General features: G+C 36.3%; 1 protein-coding gene across 1 annotated transcript in view; it reads left to right on the top strand.

Annotated features, from left to right (window-relative positions):
- The first annotated feature begins 5,382 nt into the window (after positions 1-5,382).
- LOC137251689 (uncharacterized) overlaps positions 5,383-9,568 on the top strand; it is a 29,491-nt gene continuing 25,305 nt past the window's right edge. The window contains exon 1 of the mRNA XM_067786455.1: positions 5,383-5,577. The gene's annotated coding sequence lies outside the window, so the exon portion shown is untranslated. The remainder of the gene's footprint in view (positions 5,578-9,568) is intronic.

Here is a 9,568-nt window from a genome sequence, read left to right as displayed (position 1 = left end):
TCTTTCTGGTAAGATGAACTGTTTTTCAGTCTTAAGCAGGCATGCTTAACCGACGAAACGATATCATTTCGTTACGATAATCAACGTCAATAAACGAAACGAAGTCATTTCGTTTCGTTTATTAACGTTAAGAACGTCAAATTAACGTTAATTTTACGATCTTAACGTTAATAAACGAAACGAAATGACTTCGTTTAGTTTATTAACGTTGATTATCGTAACGAAATGATATCGTTTCGTTGGTTAAGCATGTCTGGTCTTAAGTGATACGAATCAAATGACGACTAGACTCCAGATGCATAAACGGGTATTACGCCACTGCTACAACAACAACAACAACGCGACAATATTTTAACCGTATTTAGTTCTCTGCCCGAAAACCCTTTGTAAATGCGCGGCAGATGGGCAATGTGTAGCTAAAATGAGAAAGTCTTACAAAAATTTATAAAAACGTATGGGAACTTGTTTCCAAACTATTACAGAATAAGATCTATAAGAACTATCTCTTAGTGTAAAAATGTACTATATCTTTCGTCTTGCAACTTACAGTTAGCAACTTTATGATCATAAATTGACTGTCAGCTACCCTTGATGAGCAAGCTAAATACGTACTTATCAGATTAAAAAAGGAAATAAAATCAGCACACGTTTTTAATTGGGAAGAGCAGCTTAACCATCAGGGACCCACAGTACTGCACCAAACCTAACAAAAATAATGTCAGTGTGGCCTCAACATCAACCTATCGAAAACGGCACCTTTCCTGTCACTGTCACTAAAAATATTCTTAGGACAATAAATAACCCTAGATGGTGTGACATAAAAGTATGCAGCAGAGGTAAATTATCTAGTGGTCGTTTTTGACAATCTCCTGTGGCGGAACACTTCCACTAAGTATATATTGGATTTTGCCTTGAGGGCAAATCAAGTGCCGACATGCACTAAGAACGATTTGTATACTGATATATATGTAAACCGGTAATAACGTACGGCTAGCTGGGTTGGGGCATCGAGAACCGCTAGATCGAAAGTGAAAAAATTCTTCTGAACATCACTATAGAGGGTTCTAACAAAGTCTGACCTAAGAAAGAATATCCCAATTCCTCAGCTTCTGAGGGAGGATATCCTAAAGTAGATAGAGAGCATCCACCGCTCATATAAAGTCGTATGACCTAGAGGGAATGTATTCAAGCCTATTTCAAACGGAGGTATACGTTATTGTTATAATACCACTCTCATATTGAGCGCGACAGTCATGCCGCATTCAAAGTGATCTTGTCATAAAAAAAATTAGGGTTAGTCTTAAAGAGGTGAGTACACCTAAGGGACCCCGGTATTGCGACCTATCACTGGATACTGCCGCAATTGGACGAGGTGAAGTGAACGAGATGAGAGATCAATAGGCTTAAAATGACGGTGGAGTTCTCAAATGTTTTGACACCCGTTTCTATTCTATCTGATCTAACCAAAGAGCATTTATCAAAGACCATACATATTATTTATCTGCATTGCTACAACAAGAACAACGCGCAACTCGGCTGGCCTTTGACGCCTTTGTTTTTCAACTGTAGCTCTCAAATTCTTTTCTACTTCACGATAGATGGCACTGTTGCCTCCCCATCCTTTTGAGAGTTTGTGTTTTGCCACACCCGAAAATAAAGCGGTGTGAGTCTAGGCTGAAGCTAACTTAAAAACCGTTAAAAAAAAAAATCTAATTTCACAAAGTTTGAAAGGCACTGTTGCAATTTGCTTTCATTGCAGATCAGTGAAACAAACCAGCACAATATGACTTGAACTTTAAGCAGCTTGTAAACAACAAATACACATCCATTATAGTTTATCATCAACAAAATTAAGTGAATTCATTTGCACAAATAATTAAGTGAATTCATTTACACAAATATTTATTCTTTCTTCCGAGCAACACAGCAAGACGCATGGCTACGAATTTGGCTTTGTTAAAATCTAATTTGTTTTCGTGCAAAAAAATTTTAATTACTTTAAGCAACATAATTTGGTTAGTAACGAACTGCTTTATGATCATTAAGTTTTGCTAAGATGTGCAGTTATTCCCTTCGCCTGTTTGTGTGCCAGAAAACCTTTGCAAGTGTAAGTTAATCAAAGTGCGACTATGTGAAATTAAAGAAATCTGACATTTATTCAATTTTTCTCTTTAGTGATCGGAGTCGACAAAGTAAAGCACAGCAGATAGCAAATGAAATGAAAAAAAGAGCATATCCACAATCATTGTTGATCCAATCTTCATTTACCTTTGATGCCTAGTTGTTAATCCCTTGACAGCGGCGCTCTTAAACAAATCTTCACGAGGATATAAAACTTCTGACATACATACATAAAATGTCTGAAACAGATGATATTGTTATTAAATTAGAAATAGATGATGAGTACTCAAATCAAGTCGAATTAAGTATTGATCTCGTTTACGACGAAAAGAACGACATACCAACAACATCAAATCTCCCAAACAATGCAAAAAGAAAACATCCAGAAAATGATTCAGTTGTAGAACTAAAAGTTGGTGGCAAAGTATTCAAAATTAATATGAACTTATCCCAATAGATTGAAACACATAAAAATGGCTTTTTAAAACAACCAAGTAAAGGATCGCCACTTCCAACGCATTCACAGCCACAACCGCAGCCCCAGCTACTGGCACAGTCACAAAATCAGCCGGAACTGCAGCCACAACCTAGAAGAAGATATAACGAGAGCAATATGACTGATTTTTCCACTGCTACACCCTATGATGAATTATCTGCTGAAGACAAAAATTTAAAAGGATTTTTTAATTCAATGTTACGTGCTACACAAAGTTTACCAGTGTTTCATCAACGTCGTATTAAAAGCGATTTAGTAAAAGCTTTGCGTAATCAGGGCTCTAATGTATGTGATTAATACAAATTCGATAAACGAGATATGAGAAAAGGTACTGATATGATGACATAGCGACTTCGCGTTGTTTGGGCAATGTTTATTATTAATAATTTTATAACGTAAGGCGCGAGTTTTCAGTGGAAATTCAAGGGATAGTGTAATATGGCTAGGGTTAACTCTGCCACTTGCCGCTCGAACTGTGATGAGGTGAACTGTAGCTTGAACTTGAACTGAAAACCCGTATCTATCTGAAGGTAGGTCATTAGATGTCACAAATAACGTGTAACTAGTGCTCAGACAACATGATAACGGCAGAGGATAGAAATAATAAGAGGCTGACGTTCGTACTTTTTGTGATATTTATTTGTATTGTACCAACTTGTCGGGTATTAGAAAATTACCTTCTACACATTTTTAAGAAATTTATAATAATATATATTGTGATTGTTGGAAAAAGGGTGAATCCTTTAATTAGTACAATCCCTCAAAGCAAACCAAAATACCTGTTGTTGTTGTTGTTGTTGTAGCGATTAGTTACTCCCCGAAGGCTTTGGGGAGTGTTATCGATGTGATGGTCCTTTGTCGGATACAGATCCGATACGCTCCGGTAACACAGCACCATTAAGGTGCTGGCCCGACCATCTCGGGAACGATTTATATGGCCACATTAAACCTTCAGGCCATCCCTCCCTCCCCACCCCCAAGTTCCATGAGGAGCTTGGGGTCGCCAGAGCCTCGTCTGTTAGTGAAACGGGATTCGCCGCTCGAAGGTGAGGTTGACAATTGGGTTGGAGAAGCTATATATTGCGCTACACAACCCCTTGAAACCAAAATACTTCGTAACAATGTGTAGAAGAAGCAAAGTGAAATTAGCCCGCGAATGGGACATTACAAATATACTTCGCAAAAAGCACAAACTGACGTCTCTTATTATTTCCATCCTCTTTGATAACGGGACAGGTTAAGTTAGCGCTACTGAGTATTAAGCAGCTTGTACAAAAGACCTTGGGGAGTATATTGGAACGATTTTCCGTCATCCGTTGTCAAATTTGGTTTTAAGACAAACCGGTTTCGGCGTTGTGCCATCATCAGTGTCGGTTTTTGTTCTTGGGGAGTGTTATCGATGTTGATGGTCCTCTGCCGGATGCAGATGCGGTATGTTCCGGTACCACGCCCGATCATCTCGGGAACGATTTGTTATGACCACATGCGACCTTCTAGGCCATACCGCTCTCCCACCCCGTAATATCAGTCTGTTCACTACCGTCAAATTCTTTGTGACATCTGTCCCCCTATTCAAAATAAAGTCTTGTAATAGTACAAGTAAACTTGTGAAAGGAAGACAAATTTGGAACCAATTTACCTACATATATAGCAAGACTTGTTGTTGTTGTATTAACGATAAAAACACTCCAAAGGAGTTCCATTTGATAGTTTAAAAAAAAACTTAGAAGTATATACAAATGAAAAAGTTGAATTATTTCCGCGGAAATATAAATTATAGAAGATTTCTGGCCTGAAACAACGCTAAATATGGAAAGCAAAATTGATTTAAATTATAGTAAAAACATCAGAAGAAGTTAACCAAATTATAGAGCGCCAGACGTGTAACTTGTTTTCCACTTGACATCTAACAGGATTTGGGCAGTAACTTTTGGATGATGCTTTTTTACGATCCAATCGAGAAACTCATCATCATCATCCCCGCAGTTACTGCCATTTGCCTTAAATCGGTGTCGTAATATTTGCATAGATATTAGTGTTGCAACAATGTACTGCATCTCGGCGCGATAGTCATGCCGCATTCAAGCGGATGGCGGATTGGATGAGGTGTAGTGAACAAGATGAGAGTTCAGTAGACTTAAAATCACGGTGCAGTTCTCAAATGTATTTATTATCTACTACATGAATCAAGTTTCGACACCCGTTTCTATTCTATCTGATCCAACCAAATAGCATTTATCAAAGAGCATACATACATATTATTTATCCTCTTTGCTCGAAGTGCACTTTCAATGTACCTACATAATTATTTACCTCTACTACAAAAAGACCAACCGCAACTCGTCTGATCTATAGGTTTTGACGCATTTCTTTTTCACCTGTAGCTCTCAAATTTTGTTTTACTTCACGATAGATGGCACTGTTGCCTACACATCCTGTTGAGAGCTTTGTGTTTTGCCAAAGAAATTATATATTATAATCAAAGAAATTATATACATACATATGTATATATTACACATGTATATTCTTTTAGTAAACTTTAAAAAAAAGAAAATTCAAATTTCACAAAGTTTGAAAGGCACTGTTGCAATTTGCTTTCATGCAGATCAGAGACACAAACCAACTCAAGATAGCAAAATATGCGACAATATAACTTGAGCTTTAAGCTGCTTGTGTAAGGCGCTATTCAACAACAAAATACACATCCATTATAGTTCATCATCAACAAAATGAAGGGAATTCATTTGCACAAATATTTATTCTTTCTTCCGAGCAACACAGCAAAACGCATGGCTACGATTTGGCTTTGTTAAAATCTAATTTGTTTTCGTGCAAAAAAATTTAAATTATTTTAACCAAAATAATTTGGTTAGTAACGAATTGCTTTATGATCATTAAGTTTTGCTAAGATGTGCAGTTATTCCCTTCGCCTGATTGTGTGGCCGAAAGCCTTTGCAAGTGTAAGCTAATCAAAGTGCGACTATGTGAAATTAAAGAAATCTCACATTTATTCAATTTTTCTCCTTAGTGATCGGAGTGGACAAAGTAAAGCACAGCAGATAGCAAATGAAATGAAAAAAGAGCATATCCACAATCATTGTTGATCCAATCTTCATTTACCTTTGATGCCTAGTTGTTAAGCCCTTGGCAGCGGCGCTCTTAAACAAATCTTCACGAGGATATAAAACTTCTGACATACATACATAAAATGTCTGAAACAGATGATATTGTTATTAAATTAGAAATAGATGATGATGATGATGAGTACTCAAATCAAGTCGAATTAAGTAATGATCTCGTTTACGACGAAAAGAACGACATACCAACAACATCAAATCTCGCAAACAATGCAAAAAGAAAACATCCAGAAAATGATTCAGTTGTTGAACTAAAAGTTGGTGGCAAAGTATTCAAAATTAATATGAACTTTATCCCAATGGATTGAAACACACAAAAATGATTTTTTAAAACAACCAAGTAAAGGATCGCCACTTCCAACGACGCATTCACAGCCACAACCGCAGCCCCAGCTGCTGACACAGTCACAAAATCAGCCGGAGCTGCAGCCACAACCTAGAAGAAGATATAACGAGAGCAATATGACTGATTTTTCCACTGCTACACCCTATGATGAATTATCTGCTGAAGACAAAAATTTAAAAGCATTTTTTAATTCAATGTTACGTGCAACACAAAGTTTACCAGCGTTTCATCAACGTCGTATTAAAGGCGATTTAGTAAAAGCTTTGCGTAATCAGGGCTCAAATGTATGTGATTAATACAAATTCGATATACGATATATGAGACAAGCTACTGATATGATAACATTGCGATAAGGCCAGAGTTTTCAGTGGAAATTCAGGAGTTAACTCTGCCACTTGCCGCTCCAACTGTGATGAGGTGAACTGTAGCTTGAACTTGAACTGAAAACACGGATCTATGTGGATAGTTGAAATTTGCAGGAAAATTCGAAAGGCTATATTTTCAGAAACCTTGTATTTGACGTAGTAAGGACTCAACATTTTGTTAAAGCAACAACAACACCTCTTCAGCGACACAGCCAATCAGCCAATAAATATATATGATGCAGTTAACTAAAACTAACAAAAGTTCCTTAAGAAAACACTCGGCATGAATTGGTTGCTTTGTTGTTGCCAAAGTATCGAGTCCTGGTCTGTTCTGTAAAGTTTTAATTACGCCAGATGTACGATTATTGTATGCGCAAAATATAAGATTTCATAAATTATTTTATAATTATATTTTAAGCCTACCACTAAAGAACTATTTTTATATGTAAGCCGTGTTTTATTTTCCATGCATATATGTATGTACATCTATTTGCGACTTTAACAAAAAAACGTTATCGACACAGCTAGTTAAGCTAAGCTTAAACTAAGCTTGCTTAAGCCCCCATTACTGATACTTAGCATAGACTTCACTTGACTTGGCGTAAACTTGGCAACTTAGCCACGATTATACTCCACTTGGCGCATAAAATCTGGCATCATAATCAGCGTTGAAATTTATTTTTAAATAAATGTCAATTTGTATGACAAAATGTCAAAATGAAATGGAAACAAACAAATGGCATCTCAAAATGTAAACGTCACTTAGAACTTACATAGAACCATGGTTCAATTATATAGTTGAACCATGCATAGAACATCAAAATTCAACAGACTTCTAAGTCAAGTTAAGTTTTGAGTAATCAGTAACATGCAATGTTCATTTAACAGAACTGTAAGTGACAGTTCGCAAGCCAAGTCAAGTCTATGCTAAGTATCAGTAATGGAGCCTTAATAAAGGGCGAATTAATGGTGACTTATAACCATAAAGCCATAACCAGATAAAGCAGCTGATCGAACCTACCTTATGGAAATTAATGTAATCGATTAATTGTGCCATACCGTAACGCTAACTCGATTTCATTGATTTCTATAAGGTAGGTGTGATCAACTGTTTTATCTGGTTATGGCTTTATGGTTATAAGTCACAATTAATTCGCCCTTTAAGCTGGAGACATTGGTGCTTTATCGGTAACCGTATCGGTAACCATTTAACAGCTGATTCCATTGTTTACTATATAGTTTGGCAGCTTAATTCGAGGTTATGTTGCGAATAGAGTGGAAGGCACTCGCAGGCCGTGAAAATAGGCACTCGAATGGAGTGGAATGAAGAACAGTAGGAAGACCAGAGTTGCATTGGATCAATCATTGCATCAATATTAAAGATAAATTTCGAAAAAATAATTAAATACTTGAGTATAAGCAAACATTTTCTTTCAATTACTGCAATTAAGATGTCCTAGATGCTATGTATTCTAAAATTATAACATTTTATGTCTGTTTAAAAATTTAACTTCAATTTCCCTAAGATTTCCGTAATATGGCCATTAGTGATGTTTGTGTGTGTGTGCAAATTTTGAGCGATCAGCTGTTAGTTGCGCTACTTAGTAAAGTTTACAATGTATCCAACATCATTATTTAATTACTCTTAAACCAAAGTAGCGCTTAGCTGACACACTTGTATAGGTACACTATGACTATAATGTTTGATAATGTTCGCTGAAAGTTGCTGAAAGCGCCCATACATCATTCGGCGTTGTACTCTCTAACTGTGAAGGTGGTAGGCTTTTTGATATAAAGAATTTAACTTATATTGTAAAAGTTGTCTAAATAGCTGTGGAAAAAGAGTGCTCTGTACAAATTGTTATTAAAAGTATTTTGAAAATTGTAAATAGTGAAAAAAAAAGTGAAATTCAAAAACATTTTCAGCATTTAACTAGAAATATAAATTCTGGTAAGTGTATCTGAAGACGCTGTATTACTGGGGAAAAAATACAAAATGGCCGACGCCGGGGCGTCGGAGGCAGTGGCCAGGGATGACGCTGATGCGGATGACATGGAGACGGACGTGGAAGATGACTTAGACACGGGTTTTTTGAAATATAGGAATCGAAATCGGCAGACTAGCTATAGGCGAAATACAAAAAATGAACGAAAGCAGTTAGAAATCGAAGAAAAAAGAAAGTTTGATTTAGGTAGGGAGTTAAAAGCTAAAAAACTAAAAACGGAAAAAATAACGGCATTCAGATTCCGTTACAAGGTATGCTAATTCCAAGAAGCGAGTGGACCAAATTGGTAGCAGAACGCAAACAAAATGAAAATAAAATGACTGAAAAAATGGTGACAGGAGCAACAAGAAAAACGCAAAATGTGACAAATGAGGGTATGGACATAGGGACAGAAGGAAAGGAGGCAAATAACACGAGTGTTCAAAATAAAGGTAGAGAAGAAGAAAACAAAGATGTTGGTAAGAAAGAACAAGACAATATTAAATATAGTGAAGTACAGGCAAGTGGAAGTGAAGCAGGTATAAAGAGTGTGCATTATAATAAACAACAAGAGGCAGAAATTAATATGGAGACAGAGGAAAATAAAGATAGAAGAGAGGAAAGAAAAAGTGAGGAATACACGGAAAGACACCGTGGTGAATTCAGTGTGTTGGTGGACTCCTCCAAAAGTGAGTTATTTAAAAATGTAAAAATTAGTAATGGGCTTTTTTTATGGGAGAAAATCAGGAGGTTAAATGTAACTGGCATTAAAAACATAAAATTAATTGGAAGAACATTATTCAAAATAAATTTTTTAAGTCATAAGTATGCAAATGAATGTGTAAACAACGAAAAGGAGAAAGAACTAGGACTCAGACTTTCATACCCAAAAAATTTGTAGAAACTGTAGGAGTAGTAAGGAATATTCCTTTAGAATTCACTGATAATGAAATATGGAGTAATATAAACACGGATATAAAAGTAACATCTGTCACTAGGATAACCTAAAGGGATCCGGAAGAAAAAGAAAAATTCGTTCCGACCTACACGGTAAAGATAGGTTTTGAAGGGCATGAGATACCTGAGGCTATAGATATTTACTGTGTCAAATTCAAGGT

Source organism: Eurosta solidaginis, chromosome 5 (genome assembly GCF_040869045.1).
Source record: "Eurosta solidaginis isolate ZX-2024a chromosome 5, ASM4086904v1, whole genome shotgun sequence".
Lineage (NCBI taxonomy): Eukaryota > Metazoa > Arthropoda > Insecta > Diptera > Tephritidae > Eurosta > Eurosta solidaginis.
This window is presented reverse-complemented; position numbering and strand designations above follow the sequence as displayed.